General features: G+C 35.8%; 2 long non-coding RNA genes across 5 annotated transcripts; both read left to right on the top strand.

Annotated features, from left to right (window-relative positions):
* Positions 1 to 2: 2 nt before the first annotated feature.
* On the top strand, positions 3 to 17,403 carry LOC127735646 (uncharacterized). 2 transcript variants are annotated; one of them, XR_007998538.1, is made up of 3 exons: positions 3 to 810; positions 3,734 to 4,746; positions 15,402 to 17,403. It is a non-coding gene; the product is annotated as an uncharacterized LOC127735646 (long non-coding RNA). The 2 variants fall into 2 exon arrangements; XR_007998539.1 differs by having other exon boundaries at positions 793 to 810; positions 3,412 to 4,746.
* Positions 8,977 to 14,690, top strand: LOC127735648 (uncharacterized). 3 transcript variants are annotated; one of them, XR_007998543.1, is made up of 3 exons: positions 8,977 to 9,328; positions 10,402 to 10,892; positions 13,961 to 14,690. It is a non-coding gene; the product is annotated as an uncharacterized LOC127735648 (long non-coding RNA). The 3 variants fall into 3 exon arrangements; XR_007998542.1 differs by having other exon boundaries at positions 8,977 to 9,596; XR_007998541.1 differs by having other exon boundaries at positions 8,977 to 10,133.
* Positions 17,404 to 21,456: the final 4,053 nt, after the last annotated feature.

Genomic DNA, 21,456 nt, shown 5'->3' with positions numbered 1-21,456 from the left:
TAAATTTTTATACGACCGCAAAAAAATTTTTGTGGTCGTATATTGGTATGACGTTGGCGTCGTCGTCGTCGTCGTCCGGCGTCCGGCGTCGTCGTCCGAATACACATTAGTTTTCGCACTCTAACTTTAGTTTAAGTGAATGGATCTCATTGAAATTTTACCATAAGGTTCAATACCACAAAAGGAAGGTGGGGATTGATTTTGGGGGTTATGGTACTAACAGTTAAGGAATTAGGGGCCAAAAGGGGCCAAAAATAAGCATTTTTGTAACTTCCAGACATAACTTGTGTGTAAGTGTATGGATCTCTCTGACATTGTACCACAAGGTTCCATATCACAAAGGGAATGCTGGGATTGATTTTGGGGGTAATTGTCTCCAAATTTTAGGAATTAGGGGCCAAAAAGGGGCAAAAAACAAGCATTTTTCTAGTTTCATGACAATAACTTGTTTGTAAGTGTATGGATCTTTATGAAATTGTACTACAAGGTTCCATATCACAAAGGGAATACTGGGATTGATTTTTGGGGTAATTTCCTCCAAATATTAGGAATTAGGGGCCAAAAAGGGGCAAAAAACAAGCATTTTTCTAGTTTCATGACAATAACTTGTTTGTTAGTGTATGGATCTTTATGAAATTGTACTACAAGGTTCCATATCACAAAGGGAAGGCTGGGATTGATTTTGGGGGTTTTCCCTCAAAATTTTAGTAATTAGGGGCCATAAAAGGGCAAAAAAAACATGCATTTTTCTAGTTTCAGGACAATAACTTGTGTGTAAGTGTATGGATCTTTATGAAATTGTACTGCAAGGTTCCATATCACAAAGGGAAAGCTGGAATTGAGTTTGGGGGTAATTGCCCTAAACATTTAGGAATTTGGGGCCAAAAAGGGGCCAAAAAACAAGCATTTTTCTAGTTTCCAGACAATAACTTGTGTTCAAGTGTATGAATCTCTCTGAAATTGTACTGCAAGGTACCATACCACAAAGGGAAAGCTGGGATTGAGTTTGGGGGCGATGAATCATAAAGGGGTTCAAAAAATTGGGGGGGGGGGGGATTTTTTTTTTCCTTTTTTTTCTTTAACATTTTCCATTTTAAATTGGTTATTTCTGATTTATATATAAAAGCAAATAATAATGATATGGTTTGAATAGGCATACATGTGAACCTCCCGACGGGAGTACAATAATCCCGTTTTCAGGGGTCTCCTCCCCCCTTTCCGTTGAAAAAATCCCGTGTATGAAATTTTTCATGAATGAAAAATTTCTGCCCAACATAACATCTCAGGCATCTGGTGTAACTGACATTACCTGAAGTTATATTTTACCTGTAAATCAATTAACATGCATAATTATATGGCTTCACTTGTCAGCTTGGGTGTCAAACATACTGGTAAGCAACGATTTTTACCTCAGGCTAACTGCCGTTGTGTAACAAAAACTGTGTATTTATTGGGTTACTTCCCTTGATTTATCCTGTTTTAAGTTACTTTCCTTTTAATAATGAAAATTTTAAAAGAATATAAATAAAATATAAATTGAACAAATAATCATAAAAGGATGGTTATTAAATGATTTTAAATGTCTTAGGACAAATAAAAAAATAATAATTTGAAAATTATTTGAGGATTCTATACTTCCTTTTAAGGCTTAAATTGAAATTTATATAATAACTATGACCTTAACTTTACAGATAGAATGAATTTCTGAGTTTGCAAATATAAACTATTTGCAAGAGAAAAAAAAAAGAAATAAAAACTATTTGCAGACAGCTAAACAAATGTTCTGGTTGCAATGATTGTTTTATAGAATATGAAGTAAAAAATTTAAAGAACATACTGGAAAAAAACAATGTTAGATTGAACATGTAGAATATAAAGATGGAGAAACTTTATAAGTACAAGGGTACTATAAACATAATAAATGGATGGAAAGTTGAAGAAAACACACTTTAAAAGACCATTTTTACAGCACACGGTTACATTTACAACAAAATTAATGTCGATTAAAAACCTCCTGATCTGAGTCCTAATCTCCTGACCAAAATTTCCCAATCTCCTGATCTGAGTTTCACAGTCCATCACATGTATGAATAGGTAAATTGAAAATTTTTAAGTTCTTAGACCACTTTCATTCTGTGTCAGAAACCTATGCTGTGTCAAATATTTAATTACAATCCAAATTCAGTGCTGTATCAAGCTTGAATGTTGTGTCCATACTTGCCCCAACTGTTCAGGGTTCGACCTCTGCGGTCGTATCAAGCTGCGCCCCAGCAGAGCATTTTATTTTATAAGAAACCAGAAAACAGAGACATCTGCCAAATTGGATGTATGTAAATTGGATTATTATGTTTATTTTCAAAATTCACATTGGTATTTTGGTCTCGTCGGAATGCGAGACCAAGGGATGCAAATTCGTGGCGGCTAGAAATATTTGTATTAACTGATTTTTATAGTTTTTATGCCCCCACTGTAGCAGAGGGGCCATTAAGTTTTACCCTTGTCCATCTGTACGTATGTCCGTACGTCCCAAAGTTGGTTTCCGTTCTCTAACTTTAGTTTGCTTCAACCAAATGTTATGAAACTTATACACAATGCTTATTACCACAAAACACAGATGAAGTTTGAATTTTGGTGGCATCATGTTAACCGTTCTAGTGTTATGCCCCTTTACAAATGGAAAAATTGCTGAATATTTCGTTTCCATTCTCTAACTTTATTTTGCCTCAACCAAATGCTATGAAACTAATACACAATGGTTATTACCACAAAATACAGATCAAGTTTGAATTTTGGTGGTGTCACTTTAACTGTTCTAGAGTTATGCCCCTTTACAAAGGGAAAAATTGCTGAATTTTTTGTTTCCATTCCTTAACTTTAGTTTGCCTCCACCAAATGGAGTTATGTCTGTTTATAATTTTATATGATATGCAAGCAGGGGCATCATCTGTGTCCCATGGACACATTCCACATTTATTATACGACTGCAAAAAAAATGTGCGGTCGTATATTGGTATGACGTTGGCGTCGTCCAAAGACAGATTGGTTTTCGCACTCTAACTTAAGTTTAAGTGAATGGATCTCTATGAAATTTTACCATAAGGTTCAATACCACAAGAGGAAGGTTGGGATTGATTTTGGGGGTTATGGTACCAACAGTTAAGGAATTAGGGGCCAAAAATAAGCATTTTTGTAACTTCCAGACATTACTTGTGTGTTAGTGTATGGATCTCTCTGACATTGTACCACAAGTTTGCATATCACAAAGGGAATGCTGGGACTGAATTTGGGGATAATTGCCTTAAAATTTTAGGAATGAGGGGCCAAAAAAGGGGCAAAAAACAAGCATTTTTCTAGTTTCATGACAATAACTTGTGTGTAAGTGTATGGATCTTTCTGAAATTGTACTACAAGGTTCCATATCACAAAGGGAAAGCTGGGTATGAGTTTGGGGGTAATTGTCCTAAACATTTAGGAATTGGGGGCCAAAAAGGGGCCAAAAATAAGCATTTTTCTAGTTTCCAGACAATAACTTGTGTTCAAGTGTATGGATCTCTCTGAAATTGTACTGCAAGGTACCATACCACAAAGGGAAGGCTGGGATTGATGATGGGGGTAATTGCCTCAATATTTTAGGAATTAGGGGCCAAAAAGGGGCAAAAAACAAGCATTTTTCTAGTTTCAGGACAATAACTTGTGTGTAAGTGTATGGATCTTTCTGAAATTGTACTACAAGGTTCCATATCACAAAGGGAAAGCTGGGTTTGAGTGTGGGGGTAATTGCCCTAAACGTTTAGGAATTTGGGGCCAAAAAGGGGCCAAAAAACACATTTTTCTAGTTTCCAGACAATAACTTGTGTTCAAGTGTATGGATCTCTCTGAAATTGTACTGCAAGGTACCATACCACAAAGGGAAGGCTGGGATTGAGTTTGGGGGTGATGAATCATAAGGGGGTTCAAAAAATTTGGGGGGGGATTTTTTTTTTTTTTCCTTTTTTTTTTTCTTTTTTTCCTTTTTTTTTCTTTTAAAATTTTCCATTTTAAGTTGGTTATTTCTGATTTATATTTAAAAGCAAATAATAATGATATGGTAGAGATACACACCAAACAGGATGTGTAAATTATTATATAATAAGTATTGTGCAATAGCAAGAAATTTTCAATTGCACAGTATTGCACAATAGCAAGAAATCTTCAATTGCACAGTATTGCGCAATAGCAAGAAATCTTCAATTGCACAGTATTGCGCAATAGCAAGAAATATCCAATAGCACAATATTGCGCAATAGCAAGAAATTGTCAATTGTACAGTATTGCGCAATAGCAAGAAATATTTAATTGCACAGTATTGTGCAAAAGAAGATACTTCGTATAAATTGCTTATTTCTTGACCAATTTCAATGGGGTTTTATTCTTGAATTCTTGGGGTTTTTATACGACCACAAAAAAATTTTTGTGGTCGTATATTGGTATGACGTTGGCGTCGTCGTTGTCGTTGTCGTCGTCGTCCTGTGTCGTCCGAAGACACATTGGTTTTCGCACTCTAACTTTAGTTTAAGTGAATGGATCTCTATGAAATTTTACCACAAGGTTCAATACCACAAAAGGAAGGTTGGGATTGATTTTGGGGGTTATGGTACCAACAGTAAAGGAATTAGGGGCCAAAAGGGGCCAAAAATAAGCATTTTTGTAACTTCCAGACATAACTTGTGTGTTAGTGTATGGATCTCTCTGACATTGTACCACAAGGTTCCATATCACAAAAGGAATGCTGGGATTGATTTTGGGGGTAATTGCCTCAAAATTATAGGAATTAGGGGCAAAAAACAAGCATTTTTCTAGTTTCAGGACAATAACTTGTGTGTAAGTGTATGGATCTTTCTGAAATTGTACTACAAGGTTCCATATCACAAAGGGAAAGCTTGGTTTGAGTTTGGGGGTAATTGCCTTAAACGTTTAGGAATTTGGGGCCAAAAAAACACATTTTTCTCGTTTCCAGACAATAACTTGTGTTCAAGAGTATGGATCTCTCTGAAATTGTACTGCAAGGTACCATACCACAAAGGGAAGGCTGGGATTGAGTTTGGGGGTGATGAATCATAAGGGGGTTCAAAAAATTTGGGGGGGGATTTTTTTTTTTCATTTTTATACGCCCGTTTACGGGACGTATTATGGTATACCCTTGTCCGTCTGTCCGTCTGTCCGTCCGTCCGTCTGTCCGTCCGTCGTCAACATGTCGGACATTAACTCAAAAACGCTTAAACCAATTTGCATAAAACTTTGGTGAATTGTTTATATCTATCGACGTGAGCTTCCTTTCGTTTTTTATAAATTTTAGATTTTACGTTTCTGAGTTATGGGGTTTTATTCATTAAAAAAAGGGGGATTTTCCAGTTTTTGGACAATAACTCAAGAATGCTTTCACCAACTTGCAAGAAATTGTGGTGAACTGTGTATATCTATTGACATGAGCTCCCTTTCGATTTTTGTATATTTTAGATTTTACGTTTCCGAGTTACAGGGTTTTATTCATAAAAAAAGGGGGATTAACAGTTTTCGAACAAAAAATCAAAAATGCTTTCAGCAGTTCGTATGAAACTATGGTGACTTGTTTATATCTATTGATGTAAGCTCCGTTTAGAATTTTATAAATTTTACTTTTTACATTTCTGAGTTATGGAGTTTTATTCATTAAAAAAGGGGGGATTTTACAGTTTTCAGACAATAACTCAAGAATGCTTTCACCAACTTGCAAGAAATTGTGGTGAATTGTTTATATCTATTGACATGAGCTCCCTTTCGATTTTTATAAATTTTAGATTTTACGTTTCCGAGTTACAGGGTTTTATTCATAAAAAAGGGGGATTTTCCAGTTTTCGAACAAAAAATCAAAAATGCTGTCAGCAATTCTCATGAAACTTTGGTGAACTGTTTATATCTATTGCTGTAAGCTCCCTTTACATTTTCATAAATTTCTAATATGACATTGAGAATTAATTGAACTTTATTTGTTTATAGTCTGACAACAGATTTACTAAGTATTGCACAACAGCAGAGTGTGTTGCACAACAGCAAGAAATCTTTAATTGAATATAAATTCAATATTCATATAACCAATTTCAAGTTCTTTGACTACATTTATTCAGAAACCTATAATATGTCAAATATTTAATACAATCCAAATTCAGACCTGTATCAAGCTTGAATATTGTGTCCATTTTTGCCCCAACTGTTCAGGGTTGGACCTCTGCGGGCGTATCCAGCTGCGCTCAGCGAAGCAGTTTATTTTTCTTTTTTTCCTTTTTTTTTTCTATTAAAATTTTCCATTTTAAGTTGGTTATTTCTGATTTATATTTAAAAGCAAATAATAATGATATGGTAGGAGATACACACCAAACAGGATGTGTAAGTTTTTATACGACCGCAAAAATTAAAATTTTTTTGGTCGTATATTGGTATGACGTTGGCGTCGTCGTCGTCGTCGTCGTCGTCTGGCGTCGTCCGGCGTCGTCCGAAGACACATTGGTTTTCGCACTCTAACTTTAGTTTAAGTGAATGGATCTCCATGAAATTTTACCATAAGGTTCTATACCACGAAAGGATGGTTGGGATTGATTTTGGGGGTTATGGTACCAACAGTTAAGGAATTAGGGGCCAAAAAGGGGCCAAAAATAAGCATTTTTGTAACTTCCAGACAATAACTTGTATGCAAGTGTATGGATCTCTCTGACATTGTACCACAAGGTTCCATATCACAAAGGGAATGCTCGGATTGATTGTGGGGGTAATTGCCTCAAAATTTGAGGAATTAGGGGCCAAAAAAGGGCAAAAAACAAGCATTTTTCTAGTTTCATGACAATAACTTGTGTATAAGTGTTTGGATATTTCTGAAATTGTACTACAAGGTTCCATATCCCAAAGGGAAAGCTGGAATTGAGTTTGGGGGTAATTGCCCGAAACGTTTAGGAATTGGGGGCCAAAAAGGGGCCAAAAATAAGCATTTTTCTAGTTTCCAGACAATAACTTGTGTTCAAGTGTATGGATCTCTCTGAAATTGTACTGCAAGGTACCATACCACAAAGGGAAGGCTGGGATTGAGTTTGGGGGTGATGAATCATAAGGGGGTTCCAAAAATTTGGGGGGGGGGATTTTTTTTTTTTTTTTTTTTCTTCTTTTCCTTTTTTTTTTTTTCTTTTAAAATTGTATTGCACAATAGCAAGAAATCTTCAATTGCACAGTATTGCGCAATAGCAAGAAATCTTCAATTGCACAGTATTGCGCAATAGCAAGAAATATCCAATAGCACAATATTGTGCAATAGCAAGAAATTGTCAATTGTACAGTATTGCGCAATAGCAAGAAATATTCAATTACACAGTATTGTGCAAAAGAAGATACATTTGTACTTCGTATAAATTGCTTATTAAGTCTCCCAAACGAAGTTTGGGAAGACTTATTGTTTTTGCTCAGTTATTATTATTATTCTTCTTCTTCTTCTTCTTCTTCTTCCGCCGCTTTTAAATTTGAACTTGTCCGCACCCGTTCTCCAAAACCGCTTGTTAGATTAACTTAGGGTTTCACAATATGTTAGACTAACATGTCTAGTGGTGCAATCAGGGTTTTGTTTGTGCAATGGGGTTTATAAAGGGGTACTTTGAGGGACAAAAAGAAAAGAGGGTTTTACTATAGAACCCTATGGGATTTTATTTTTTTAAATTTTCAAATGATTATAAATTGAAAACCGTTTGTGATAGACACAATCTTTTTAATTGAAAATGTTCTAAATGATAAAGCCCTTAAAATGAAATACAGGAATAGTCCCCCAGGGGTCACCCCCACCCCCTGCCATTTAAGAAAGTTCTAATACCTTGTAAGTGGTCAAGATCCCCACCCCTAAACCATATATATTCTGGTTTGTCATGCTAAGATGGTTTGAATGATATACAGGGTTAGTCCCCAGGGGTCATCCCGACCCCCTGCCATTTGAGAAAGTTCTAATATCTTGTAAATGGTCGAGATCCCCACCCCTAAACCATATATATTCTGGTTTGTCATGATAAAGCACATCAAATGTAATACAGGGTAAGTCCCCAAGGGTCACCCCCACCCCCTGCCATTTAAGAAAGTTCTAATATCTTGTAAGTGGTCAAGATCCCCACCCCTAAACCATATATATATTCTGGTTTGTCATGCTAAGATGGTTTGAATGATATACAGGGTTAGTCCCCAGGGGTCATCCCGACCCCCTGCCATTTGAGAAAGTTCTAATATCTTGTAAATGGTTGAGATCCCCACCCCTAAACCATATACATTCTGGTTTGTCATGATAAAGCACATCAAATGAATTACAGGGTTAGTCCCCAGGGGTCACCCCCACCCCCTGCCATTTAAGAAAGTTCTAATATCTTGTAAGTGGTCAAGATCCCCACCCCTAAACCATATATATTCTGGTTTGTCATGCTAAGATGGTTTGAATGATATACAGGGTTAGTCCCCAGGGGTCATCCCGACCCCCTGCCATTTGAGAAAGTTCTAATATCTTGTAAATGGTCGAGATCCCCACCCCTAAACCATATATATTCTGGTTTGTCATGATAAAGCACATCAATACAGGGTTAGTCCCCAGGGGTCACCCCCACCCCCTGCCATTTAAGAAAGTTCTAATATCTTGTCAGTGGTCAAGATCCCCACCCCTAAACCATATATATTCTGGTTTGTCATGCTAAGATGGTTTGAATGATATACAGGGTTAGTCCCCAGGGGTCATCCCGACCCCTGCCATTTGAGAAAGTTTCTAATATCTTGTAAATGGTCGAGATCCCCACCCCTAAACCATATATATTCTGGTTTGTCATGATAAAGCACATCAAATGTAATACAGGGTAAGTCCCCAGGGGTCACCCCCACCCCCTGCCATTTAAGAAAGTTTTAATATCTTGTAAGTGGTCAAGATCCCCACCCCTAAACCATATATATATATTCTGCTTTGTCATGCTAAGATGGTTTGAATGATATACAGGGTTAGTCCCCAGGGGTCATCCCGACCCCCTGCCATTTGAGAAAGTTCTAATATCTTGTAAATGGTCGAGATCCCCACCCCTAAACCATATATATTCTGGTTTGTCATGATAAAGCACATCAAATGTAATACAGGGTTAGTCCCCAGGGGTCACCCCCACCCCCTGCCATTTAAGAAAGTTCTAATATCTTGTAAGTGGTCAAGATCCCCACCCCTAAACCATATATATTCTGGTTTGTCATGCTAAGATGGTTTGAATGATATACAGGGTTAGTCCCCAGGGGTCATCCCGACCCCCTGCCATTTGAGAAAGTTCTAATATCTTGTAAATGGTTGAGATCCCCACCCCTAAACCATATACATTCTGGTTTGTCATGATAAAGCACATCAAATGAAATACAGGGTTAGTCCCCAGGGGTCACCCCCACCCCCTGCCATTTAAGAAAGTTCTAATATCTTGTAAGTGGTCAAGATCCCCACCCCTAAACCATATATATTCTGGTTTGTCATGCTAAGATGGTTTGAATGATATACAGGGTTAGTCCCCAGGGGTCATCCCGACCCCCTGCCATTTGAGAAAGTTCTAATTTCTTGTAAATGGTCGAGATCCCCACCCCTAAACCATATATATTCTGGTTTGTCATGATAAAGCACATCAAATGTTATACAGGGTTAGTCCCCAGGGGTCACCCCCACCCCCTGCCATTTAAGAAAGTTCTAATATCTTGTTATTGGTCAAGATCCCCACCCCTAAACCATATATATTCTGGTTTGTCATGCTAAGATGGTTTGAATGATATACAGGGTTTGTCCCCAGGGGTCATCCCGACCCCCTGCCATTTGAGAAAGTTTCTAATATCTTGTAAATGGTCGAGATCCCCACCCCTAAACCATATATATTCTGGTTTTTCATGATAAAGCACATCAAATGAAATACAGGGTTAGTCCCCAGGGGTCACCCCCACCCCCTGCCATTTAAGAAAGTTTTAATATCTTCTAAGTGGTCAAGATCCCCACCCCTAAACCATATATATTCTGGTTTGTCATGCTAAGATGGTTTGAATGATATACAGGGTTAGTCCCCAGGGGTCATCCCGACCCCCTGCCATTTGAGAAAGTTCTAATATCTTGTAAATGGTCGAGATCCCCACCCCTAAACCATATATATTCTGGTTTGTCATGATAAAGCACATCAAATGAAATACAGGGTTAGTCCCCAGGGGTCACCCCCACCCCCTGCCATTTAAGAAAGTTCTAATATCTTCTAAGTGGTCAAGATCCCCACCCCTAAACCATATATATTCTGGTTTGTCATGCGAAGATGGTTTGAATGATATACAGGGTTAGTCCCCAGGGGTCATCCCGACCCCCTGCCATTTGAGAAGGTTCTTATATCTTGTAAATGGTTGAGATCCCCACCCCTAAACCATATATATTCCTGTTCGTCATGTAATGAACATTTGAATGACGTATAGGGCCAGTCCCCAGGGGTTCCTCCCCACCCCCAATGTTCTAGTATCTTGTAAATGGTCGAGATCCCCACCCCTAAACCATATATATTCTGGTTTGTCATGCCAAGATGATTTGAATGATATACAAGGTTAGTCCCCAGGCATCACTAATGCATATAACTTTACTGGACCAAACCAATTTTCACTGGACGTTGCCCAATGTCAGGCGACCCTGGGAATTACGAATTATGGGAGCTTCGTTTGGGAGACTTCGTAACAGCATCCTGTTACAATCATTTCTTGTTTCTTGATCAATTTCAATGGGGTTTTATTCTTCAATTCTTGGGGTTCTTTAATATGCTGAATCTAACCGTGTATTAAGTTTTTGGATTTTGGGCCCCGTTTTTAAATTGGTCCACATTAAGGTCCAAAGGGTCCAAAATTAAACTTAGTTTGATTTTAACAAAAAAATGAATTTTTAGGGTTCTTTGATATGCTGAATCTAAACATGTATTTAGATTTTTGATTATGGGCCCAGTTTTCAAGTTGGTCCAAATGGGGGTCCAAATGGGGTACAAAATTCAACTTTGTTTGATTTCAACAAAAATTGAATATATGGGGTTCATTGATATGCTGAATCTAACCATGTATTTAGATTTTTGATTTTTGGGCCCCATTATCAACTTTGTCCACATTGAGGTCAAAAGGGTCCAAAATTAAACTTTGTTTGATTTCATCAAAAATTGAATTCTTGGGGTTCTTTGATATGCTGAATCTAACCATGTATTTAGATTTTGGATATTGGACCATAATAGGTGAATGTCCAATTTAAAATTTTTAAGTTCTTAGACCACATTCATTCTGTGTCAGAAACCTATGCTGTGTCAAATATTTAATCACAATCCAAATTCAGAGCTGTATCAAGCTTGAATGTTGTGTCCATACTTGCCCCAACTGTTCAGGGTTCGACCTCTGCGGTCGTATCAAGCTGCGCCCTGCGGAGCATTTTATTATATAATAAGTATTGTGCAATAGCAAGATATTTTCAATTGCACAGTATTGCACAATAGCAAGAAATCTTCAATTGCACAGTATTGTGCAATAGCAAGAAATCTTCAATTGCACAGTATTGTGCAATAGCAAGAAATATCCAATTGCACAATATTGCACAATAGCAAGAAATTGTCAATTGTACAGTATTGCGCAATAGCAAGAAATATTCAATTGCACAGTATTGTGCAAAAGAAGATACTTCCTATAAATTGCTTATTTCTTGACCAATTTCAATGGGGTTTTATTCTTGAATTCTTGGGGTTCTTTAATATGCTGAATCTAACTGTGTATTAAGTTTTTGGATTTTGGGCCCCGTTTTTAAATTGGTCCACATTGAGGTCCAAAGGGTCCAAAATTAAACTTTGTTTGATTTCATCAAAAATTGAATTATTGGGGTTCTTTGATATGCCGAATCTAACCGTGTATTTAGATTCTTAATTTTTGGTTCCGTTTTCAAATTGGTCTACATTAAGGTCCAAAGGGTCCAAAATTAAACTTAGTTTGATATTAACAAAAATTGAATTCTTAGGGTTCTTTGATATGCTGAATCTAAACATGTATTTAGATTTTTGATTATGGGCCCAGTTTTCAAGTTGGTCCAAATTGGGGTCCAAAATTAAACTTTGTTTGATTTCAACAAAAATTGAATATATGGGGTTCTTTGATATGCTGAATCTAACCATGTATTTAGATTTTTGATTTTTGGGCCCCGTTATCAACTTTGTCCACACTGAGGTCAAAAGGGTCCAAAATTAAACTTTGTTTGATTTCATCAAAAATTGAATTCTTGGGGTTCTTTGATATGCTGAATCTAACCGATTTTTTATACGACCGCAAAAAATTTTTTGTGGTCGTATATTGGTATGACGTTGGCGTCGTCGTCGTCCGGCGTCGTCGTCGTCGTCGTCGTCGTCGTCTGGCGTCGTCCGGCGTCGTCCGAAGACACATTGGTTTTCGCACTCTAACTTTAGTTTAAGTGAATGGATCTCTATGAAATTTTACCACAAGGTTCAATACCACAAAAGGAAATTTGGGATTGATTTTGGGGGTTATGGTACCAACAGTAAAGGAATTAGGGGCCAAAAAGGGGCCAAAAATAAGCATTTTTGTAACTTCCAGACATAACTTGTGTGTTAGTGTATGGATCTCCCTGACATTGTACCACAAGGTTCCATATTACAAAAGGAATGCTGGGATTGATTTTGGGGGTAATTGCCTCAAAATATTAGGAATTAGGGGCCCAAAAAGGGGCAAAAAAACAAGCATTTTTCTAGTTTCATGACAATAACTTGTGTGTAAGTGCATGGATCTTTCTGAAATTGTACTACAAGGTTCCATATCACAAAGGAAAAGCTGGAATTGAGTTTGGGGGTAATTGCTGAAACGTTTAGGAATTGGGGGCCAAAAAGGGGCCAAAAATAAGCATTTTTCTAGTTTCCAGACAATAACTTGTGTTCAAGTGTATGGATCTTTCTGAAATTGTACTGCAAGATACCATACCACAAAGGGAAGGCTGGTATTGATGATGGGGGTAATTGCCTCAATATTTTAGGAATTAGGGGCCAAAAAGGGGCAAAAAACAAGCATTTTTCTAGTTTCAGGACAATAACTTGTGTGTAAGTGTATGGATCTTTCTGATATTGTACTACAAGGTTCCATATCACAAAGGGAAAGCTGGGTTTGAGTTTGGGGGTAATTGCCCTAATTGTTTAGGAATTTGGGGCCAAAAAGGGGCCAAAAAACACATTTTTCTAGTTTCCAGACAATAACTTGTGTTCAAGTGTATGGATCTCTCTGAAATTGTACTGCAAGGTACCATACCACAAAGGGAAGGCTGGGATTGAGTTTGGGGGTGATGAATCATAAGGGGGTTCAAAAAATTTGGGGGGGGGATTTTTTTTTTTTTTTCTTTTTTTTTCTTTTTTTCCTTTTTTTTCTTTTTTTCCTTTTTTTTTTCTTTTAAAATTTTCCATTTTAAGTTGGTTATTTCTGATTTATATTTAAAAGCAAATAATAATGATATGGTAGGAGATACACACCAAACAGGATGTGTAAATTATTATATAATAAGTATTGTGCAATAGCAAGAAATTTTCAATTGCACAGTATTGCACAATAGCAAGAAATCTTCAATTGCACAGTATTGCGCAATAGCAAGAAATCTTCAATTGCACAGTATTGCGCAATAGCAAGAAATATCCAATAGCACAATATTGCGCAATAGCAAGAAATTGTCAATTGTGCAGTATTGCGCAATAGCAAGAAATATTTAATTGCAAAGTATTGTGCAAAAGAAGATACTTCGTATAAATTGCTTATTTCTTGACCAATTTCAATGGGGTTTTATTCTTGAATTCTTGGGGTTCTTTAATATGCTGAATCTAACCGTGTATTTAGTTTTTGGATTTTGGGCCCCGTTTTTAAATTGGTCCACATTGAGGTCCAAAGGGTCCAAAATTAAACTTTGTTTGATTTCATCAAAAATTGAATTATTGGGGTTCTTTGATATGCCGAATCTAACCGTGTATTTAGATTCTTAATTTTTGGTTCCGTTTTCAAATTGGTCTACATTAAGGTCCAAAGGGTCCAGAATTAAACTTAGTTTGATTTTAACAGAAATTGAATTCTTAGGGTTCTTTGATATGCTGAATCTAAACATGTATTTAGATTTTTGATTATGGGCCCAGTTTTCAAGTTGGTCTGAATCGGGTCCAAAATTAAACTTTGTTTGATTTCAACAAAAATTGAATATATGGGGTTCTTTGATATGCTGAATCTAACCATGTATTTAGATTTTTGATTTTTGGGCCCCTTTATCAACTTTGTCCACATTGAGGTCAAAAGGGTCCAAAATTAAACTTTGTTTGATTTCATCAAAAATTGAATTCTCGGGGTTCTTTGATATGCTGAATCTAACCATGTATTTAGATTTTGGATATTGGACCATAATAGGTGAATGTCCAATTTAAAATTTTTAAGTTCTTAGACCACATTCATTCTGTGTCAGAAACCTATGCTGTGTCAAATATTTAATCACAATCCAAATGCAAATCTGTATCAAGCTTGAATGTTGTGTCCATACTTGCCCCAACTGTTCAGGGTTCGACCTCTGCGGTCGTATCAAGCTGCGCCCTGCGGAGCATTTTATTTAGATTCGTTTTCAAATTGGTCTACATTAAGGTCCAAAGGGTCCAAAATTAAACTTAGTTTGATTTTAACAAAAATTGAATTCTTAGGGTTCTTTGATATGCTGAATCTAAACATGTATTTAGATTTTTGATTATGGGCCCAGTTTTCAAGTTGGTCCAAATTGGGGTCCAAAATTAAACTTTGTTTGATTTCAACAAAAATTGAATATATGGGGTTCTTTGATATGCTGAATCTAACCATGTATTTAGATTTTTGATTTTTGGGCCCCGTTATCAACTTTGTCCACACTGAGGTCAAAAGGGTCCAAAATTAAACTTTGTTTGATTTCATCAAAAATTGAATTCTTGGGGTTCTTTGATATGCTGAATCTAACCGATTTTTTATACGACCGCAAAAAATTTTTTGTGGTCGTATATTGGTATGACGTTGGCGTCGTCGTCGTCCGGCGTCGTCGTCGTCGTCGTCGTCGTCGTCGTCGTCTGGCGTCGTCCGGCGTCGTCCGAAGACACATTGGTTTTCGCACTCTAACTTTAGTTTAAGTGAATGGATCTCTATGAAATTTTACCACAAGGTTCAATACCACAAAAGGAAATTTGGGATTGATTTTGGGGGTTATGGTACCAACAGTAAAGGAATTAGGGGCCAAAAAGGGGCCAAAAATAAGCATTTTTGTAACTTCCAGACATAACTTGTGTGTTAGTGTATGGATCTCCCTGACATTGTACCACAAGGTTCCATATTACAAAAGGAATGCTGGGATTGATTTTGGGGGTAATTGCCTCAAAATATTAGGAATTAGGGGCCCAAAAAGGGGCAAAAAAACAAGCATTTTTCTAGTTTCATGACAATAACTTGTGTGTAAGTGCATGGATCTTTCTGAAATTGTACTACAAGGTTCCATATCACAAAGGAAAAGCTGGAATTGAGTTTGGGGGTAATTGCTGAAACGTTTAGGAATTGGGGGCCAAAAAGGGGCCAAAAATAAGCATTTTTCTAGTTTCCAGACAATAACTTGTGTTCAAGTGTATGGATCTTTCTGAAATTGTACTGCAAGATACCATACCACAAAGGGAAGGCTGGTATTGATGATGGGGGTAATTGCCTCAATATTTTAGGAATTAGGGGCCAAAAAGGGGCAAAAAACAAGCATTTTTCTAGTTTCAGGACAATAACTTGTGTGTAAGTGTATGGATCTTTCTGATATTGTACTACAAGGTTCCATATCACAAAGGGAAAGCTGGGTTTGAGTTTGGGGGTAATTGCCCTAATTGTTTAGGAATTTGGGGCCAAAAAGGGGCCAAAAAACACATTTTTCTAGTTTCCAGACAATAACTTGTGTTCAAGTGTATGGATCTCTCTGAAATTGTACTGCAAGGTACCATACCACAAAGGGAAGGCTGGGATTGAGTTTGGGGGTGATGAATCATAAGGGGGTTCAAAAAATTTGGGGGGGGGATTTTTTTTTTTTTTTCTTTTTTTTTCTTTTTTTCCTTTTTTTTCTTTTTTTCCTTTTTTTTTTCTTTTAAAATTTTCCATTTTAAGTTGGTTATTTCTGATTTATATTTAAAAGCAAATAATAATGATATGGTAGGAGATACACACCAAACAGGATGTGTAAATTATTATATAATAAGTATTGTGCAATAGCAAGAAATTTTCAATTGCACAGTATTGCACAATAGCAAGAAATCTTCAATTGCACAGTATTGCGCAATAGCAAGAAATCTTCAATTGCACAGTATTGCGCAATAGCAAGAAATATCCAATAGCACAATATTGCGCAATAGCAAGAAATTGTCAATTGTGCAGTATTGCGCAATAGCAAGAAATATTTAATTGCAAAGTATTGTGCAAAAGAAGATACTTCGTATAAATTGCTTATTTCTTGACCAATTTCAATGGGGTTTTATTCTTGAATTCTTGGGGTTCTTTAATATGCTGAATCTAACCGTGTATTTAGTTTTTGGATTTTGGGCCCCGTTTTTAAATTGGTCCACATTGAGGTCCAAAGGGTCCAAAATTAAACTTTGTTTGATTTCATCAAAAATTGAATTATTGGGGTTCTTTGATATGCCGAATCTAACCGTGTATTTAGATTCTTAATTTTTGGTTCCGTTTTCAAATTGGTCTACATTAAGGTCCAAAGGGTCCAGAATTAAACTTAGTTTGATTTTAACAGAAATTGAATTCTTAGGGTTCTTTGATATGCTGAATCTAAACATGTATTTAGATTTTTGATTATGGGCCCAGTTTTCAAGTTGGTCTGAATCGGGTCCAAAATTAAACTTTGTTTGATTTCAACAAAAATTGAATATATGGGGTTCTTTGATATGCTGAATCTAACCATGTATTTAGATTTTTGATTTTTGGGCCCCTTTATCAACTTTGTCCACATTGAGGTCAAAAGGGTCCAAAATTAAACTTTGTTTGATTTCATCAAAAATTGAATTCTCGGGGTTCTTTGATATGCTGAATCTAACCATGTATTTAGATTTTGGATATTGGACCATAATAGGTGAATGTCCAATTTAAAATTTTTAAGTTCTTAGACCACATTCATTCTGTGTCAGAAACCTATGCTGTGTCAAATATTTAATCACAATCCAAATGCAAATCTGTATCAAGCTTGAATGTTGTGTCCATACTTGCCCCAACTGTTCAGGGTTCGACCTCTGCGGTCGTATCAAGCTGCGCCCTGCGGAGCATTTTATTTAGATTCGTTTTCAAATTGGTCTACATTAAGGTCCAAAGGGTCCAAAATTAAACTTAGTTTGATTTTAACAAAAATTGAATTCTTAGGGTTCTTTGATATGCTGAATCTAAACATGTATTTAGATTTTTGATTATGGGCCCAGTTTTCAAGTTGGTCCAAATTGGGGTCCAAAATTAAACTTTGTTTGATTTCAACAAAAATTGAATATATGGGGTTCTTTGATATGCTGAATCTAACCATGTATTTAGATTTTTGATTTTTGGGCCCCGTTATCAACTTTGTCCACATTGAGGTCAAAAGGGTCCAAAATTAAACTTTGTTTGATTTCATCAAAAATTGAATTCTTGGGGTTCTTTGATTTCATCAAAAATTGAATTCTTGGGGTTCTTTGATATGCTGAATCTAACCATGTATTTAGATTTTGGATATTGGACCATAATAGGTGAATGTCCAATTAAAAATTATTAAGTTCTTAGACCACATTCATTCTGTGTCAGAAACCTATGCTGTGTCAAATATTTAATCACAATCCAAATTCAAAGTTGTATCAAGCTTGAATGTTGTGTCCATACTTGCCCCAACTGTTCAGGGTTCGACCTCTGCGGACGTATCAAGCTGCGCCCTGCGGAGCATTTTATTTAATATGCTGAATCATACCGTGTATTAAGTTTTTGGATTTTGGGCCCCGTTTTTAAATTGGTCCACATTGAGGTCCAAAGGGTCCAAAATTAAACTTTGTTTGATTTCATCAAAAATTGAATTATTGGGGTTCTTTGATATGCCGAATCTAACCTTGTATTTAGATTCTTAATTTTTGGTTCCGTTTTCAAATTGGTCTACATTAAGGTCCAAAGGGTCCAAAATTAAAATTAGTTTGATTTTAACAAAAATTGAATTCTTAGGGTTCTTTGATATGCTGAATCTAAACATGTATTTAGATTTTTGATTATGGGCCCAGTTTTCAAGTTGGTCCAAATCAGGGTCCAAAATTAAAATTTGTTTGATTTCAACAAAAATTGAATATATGGGGTTCTTTGATATGCTGAATCTAACCATGTATTTAGAGTTTTGATTTTTGGGCCCCGTTATCAACTTTGTCCACATTGAGGTCAAAAGGGTCCAAAATTAAACTTTGTTTGATTTCACCAAAAATTGAATTCTTGGGGTTCTTTGATATGCTGAATCTAACCATGTATTTAGATTTTGGATATTGGACCATAATAGGTGAATGTCCAATTTAAAAGTTCTTAGACCACATTCATTCTGTGTTAGAAACCTATACTGTGTCAAATATTTAATCACAATCCAAATGCAAAGCTGTATCAAGCTTGAATGTTGTGTCCATACTTGACCGAACTTTTCAGGGTTCGACCTCTGCATTCGTATCAAGCTGCGCCCTGCGGAGCATTTTATTTTCTTTAAAATTTTCCATTTTAAATTGGTTATTTCTGATTTATATATAAAAGCAAATAATAATAATATGGTTTGAATAGGTATATTAAAAATTTTTAAGTTCTTAGACCACATTCATTCTGTGTCAGAAACCTATGCTGCGTTAAATATTTAATCACAATCCAAATTCAGTGCTGTATCAAGCTTGAATGTTGTGTCCATACATGCCCCTACTGTTCAAGGTTCGACCTCTTCAGTCGTATCAAGCTGGGCCCAGCGGAGCATTTTATTTGGTTTTAATTTGATTTCTGATAAGTCAATGGTATTTGATATGCAGTTGTATCAGCATTGGCACATCTCATTTCCATGGAGATTGTTTAGCCATGCACCTTCAGTCATGGTTCATTGACTTTGAATATTTGCTTTACTTACATGGTAAAGAACATCTATTTAAATCTCAATATTTACATTATCAAATAACAAAAAGCGAGACATAATTATAATTATATTAATTTTGGGCCTGTTTAAAAATTGGTCATCCAAAGGGTCCAAAATTAAACATAGTTTGATTTTAACAAAAATTAAATTCTTGGGGTTTTTTTGATATGCTGAATCTGTTGGAAATTATTTTTTTCATTTTTTTTTGTAAATTTTTTTAAGAATTTCATGGTAGGTTTGTTTCTTATTCTGTATAAACTAATTTTCAGAATGCTTTATATATTTTTTTTGAAGCGAACCCCTTAAAAAACTAAGCTAATACTGTCCATTAATAAATAAATTTATTAAATTCTTGGTGTACTTGGATACACAATCCAAATTCAGAGCTGTGTCAAGCTTCAATGTAATGTCCATACTTGCCCCAACTGTTCAGAGTTCAACCTCTGCGGTTGTATCAAGCTGGGGCCATTGAAGCATTTTATTTTTCATTATCTTCATATAAAGTTTTTTTCTTATGACTTGTGAAAGAAAAGGCAAACATCTTTTTGTATTTCTTTTACACGGTAAGATTTTCTCAAGCATAATATATTGCATAAAACCTTGGGTAATTTGGAGATGATAGGCCTGTATTTGGTCTTATAAAAATTAATTTATTTTTACATTATTGTGACATTGGAAAAGCAGAAAACTAGGGAAAGAAAACTTTATTTAAAATGTCGACTTCGTAACAAGAAGTTATATTACAAAGCATGTTATTTTGAAGACTGTCATAAACCAAAAGGGGGGCTTGTACAATTCTTTTAGTCTGAACATAAAGCATTCAAACCTTAAACCACAACACTTAGGCTAGTTCATACAAACAAAAATACCTATCATTATGGGATCAGCTCGCTATGTGTGCAGCTTACTTTATTACAAAAGAAAGAAAAAGTCTGCCACATATGACATCTGCACTGGCCGCTGCCATGTTTAAATATATACAAGGACAAAAAAGAAACAGGCAGTATAGAAATAATTGAAAGCAAAATATATCTGCTCCATACAAATAATTATGAGTGGAGCAGGCGTTATGGTTAGATGTACTGAAAACTCCCAGGGGCGGATTCAAGCGGGGCGTAGTGGGCGTGCGCCCCCCTAAAATTTGCAAAGCATGGGTTGTCCTCAGCTTGATAAAGAATATTTCGATAATTTAACCTTGCTTAACTCGGCGAAAATTTAAGTTTGCACCCCCTAACCTAAAATCCTTGATCCGCCCCTGACTGCCACTACTGAAATACATGCAACATAAGTAGCAACTTTAGACTCAGAACTTAACATAAGTTATGGGTCCAATTTAGACCAATGGAAATGTTTATTACAAGACATAAACAAATACACGTTTATGTACATGTGAATATTGGTAAACATAAGCATGTGTATTAGATAACAGGATACATTTTTTTAACATTCATAACTTTAGAAAATAAAAATTATCATAAAGATATACTTAGACATGTTAAATGGGACATAAAATGGCTACAATTATGATAGATATATTGAAATTTCATATGATGTTGAAAAGAAAATGAAAGAAAACTCACACCAAGGATTTGTATAGTGATAGTGTCTCACTATACAAATCCTTGCTTACACATTTCACAAGTATCTGTTCAAATGTATACAAAAATATGAACAAGACAAGATGTCAGGAAAATATCAATAAGATAATGACCGATTTCACACACAAAAAAAGAGGTCAATATACAGTATGAAACAAAAGACAAGTGCACCAAAAATATATGTCAGGCTCAGTATTACATGGAAAATATATGTCAGGCTCAGTATTACATGGAAAATATGTAGGAATGTTAGAATCAATTTTCTGAAATGACTTTCTAAGTTTTGATAATTTGTGTCTGATCCTTTTTGCTATTACGTAATAGCAAGGATTTATATGCTAATAAAATATGTTTAAATGAATGTGTGAATTATTTTAGTTTTGATGCGATAAAATGTATTAATATTTAGCTTCTTTGTAAGTTAATGCTCTGAATAAATATGAGCATATAAAATTCTGAAAACAGTAGTTGGTGAAATGGGAAATCAGTACAAGTCTAGAGGATACAAATAAAACACAATGAGACAGATCCACATACCACTAAAAACAAATGTATACAAACAGCAAACACACAAAAATTTAACTTAGGGCATGAACTCTCACTAAAATGGATGTGTTTTACAGTGCTTGGAAGGATCAGTATATC

Source organism: Mytilus californianus, unplaced genomic scaffold (assembly GCF_021869535.1).
Source record: "Mytilus californianus isolate M0D057914Y unplaced genomic scaffold, xbMytCali1.0.p SCAF_3, whole genome shotgun sequence".
In the NCBI taxonomy this organism is placed as follows: Eukaryota; Metazoa; Mollusca; class Bivalvia; order Mytilida; family Mytilidae; genus Mytilus; species Mytilus californianus.
The sequence above is the reverse complement of the archived record's forward strand: the minus strand, read 5'-3'. Positions and strand labels throughout refer to the sequence as shown.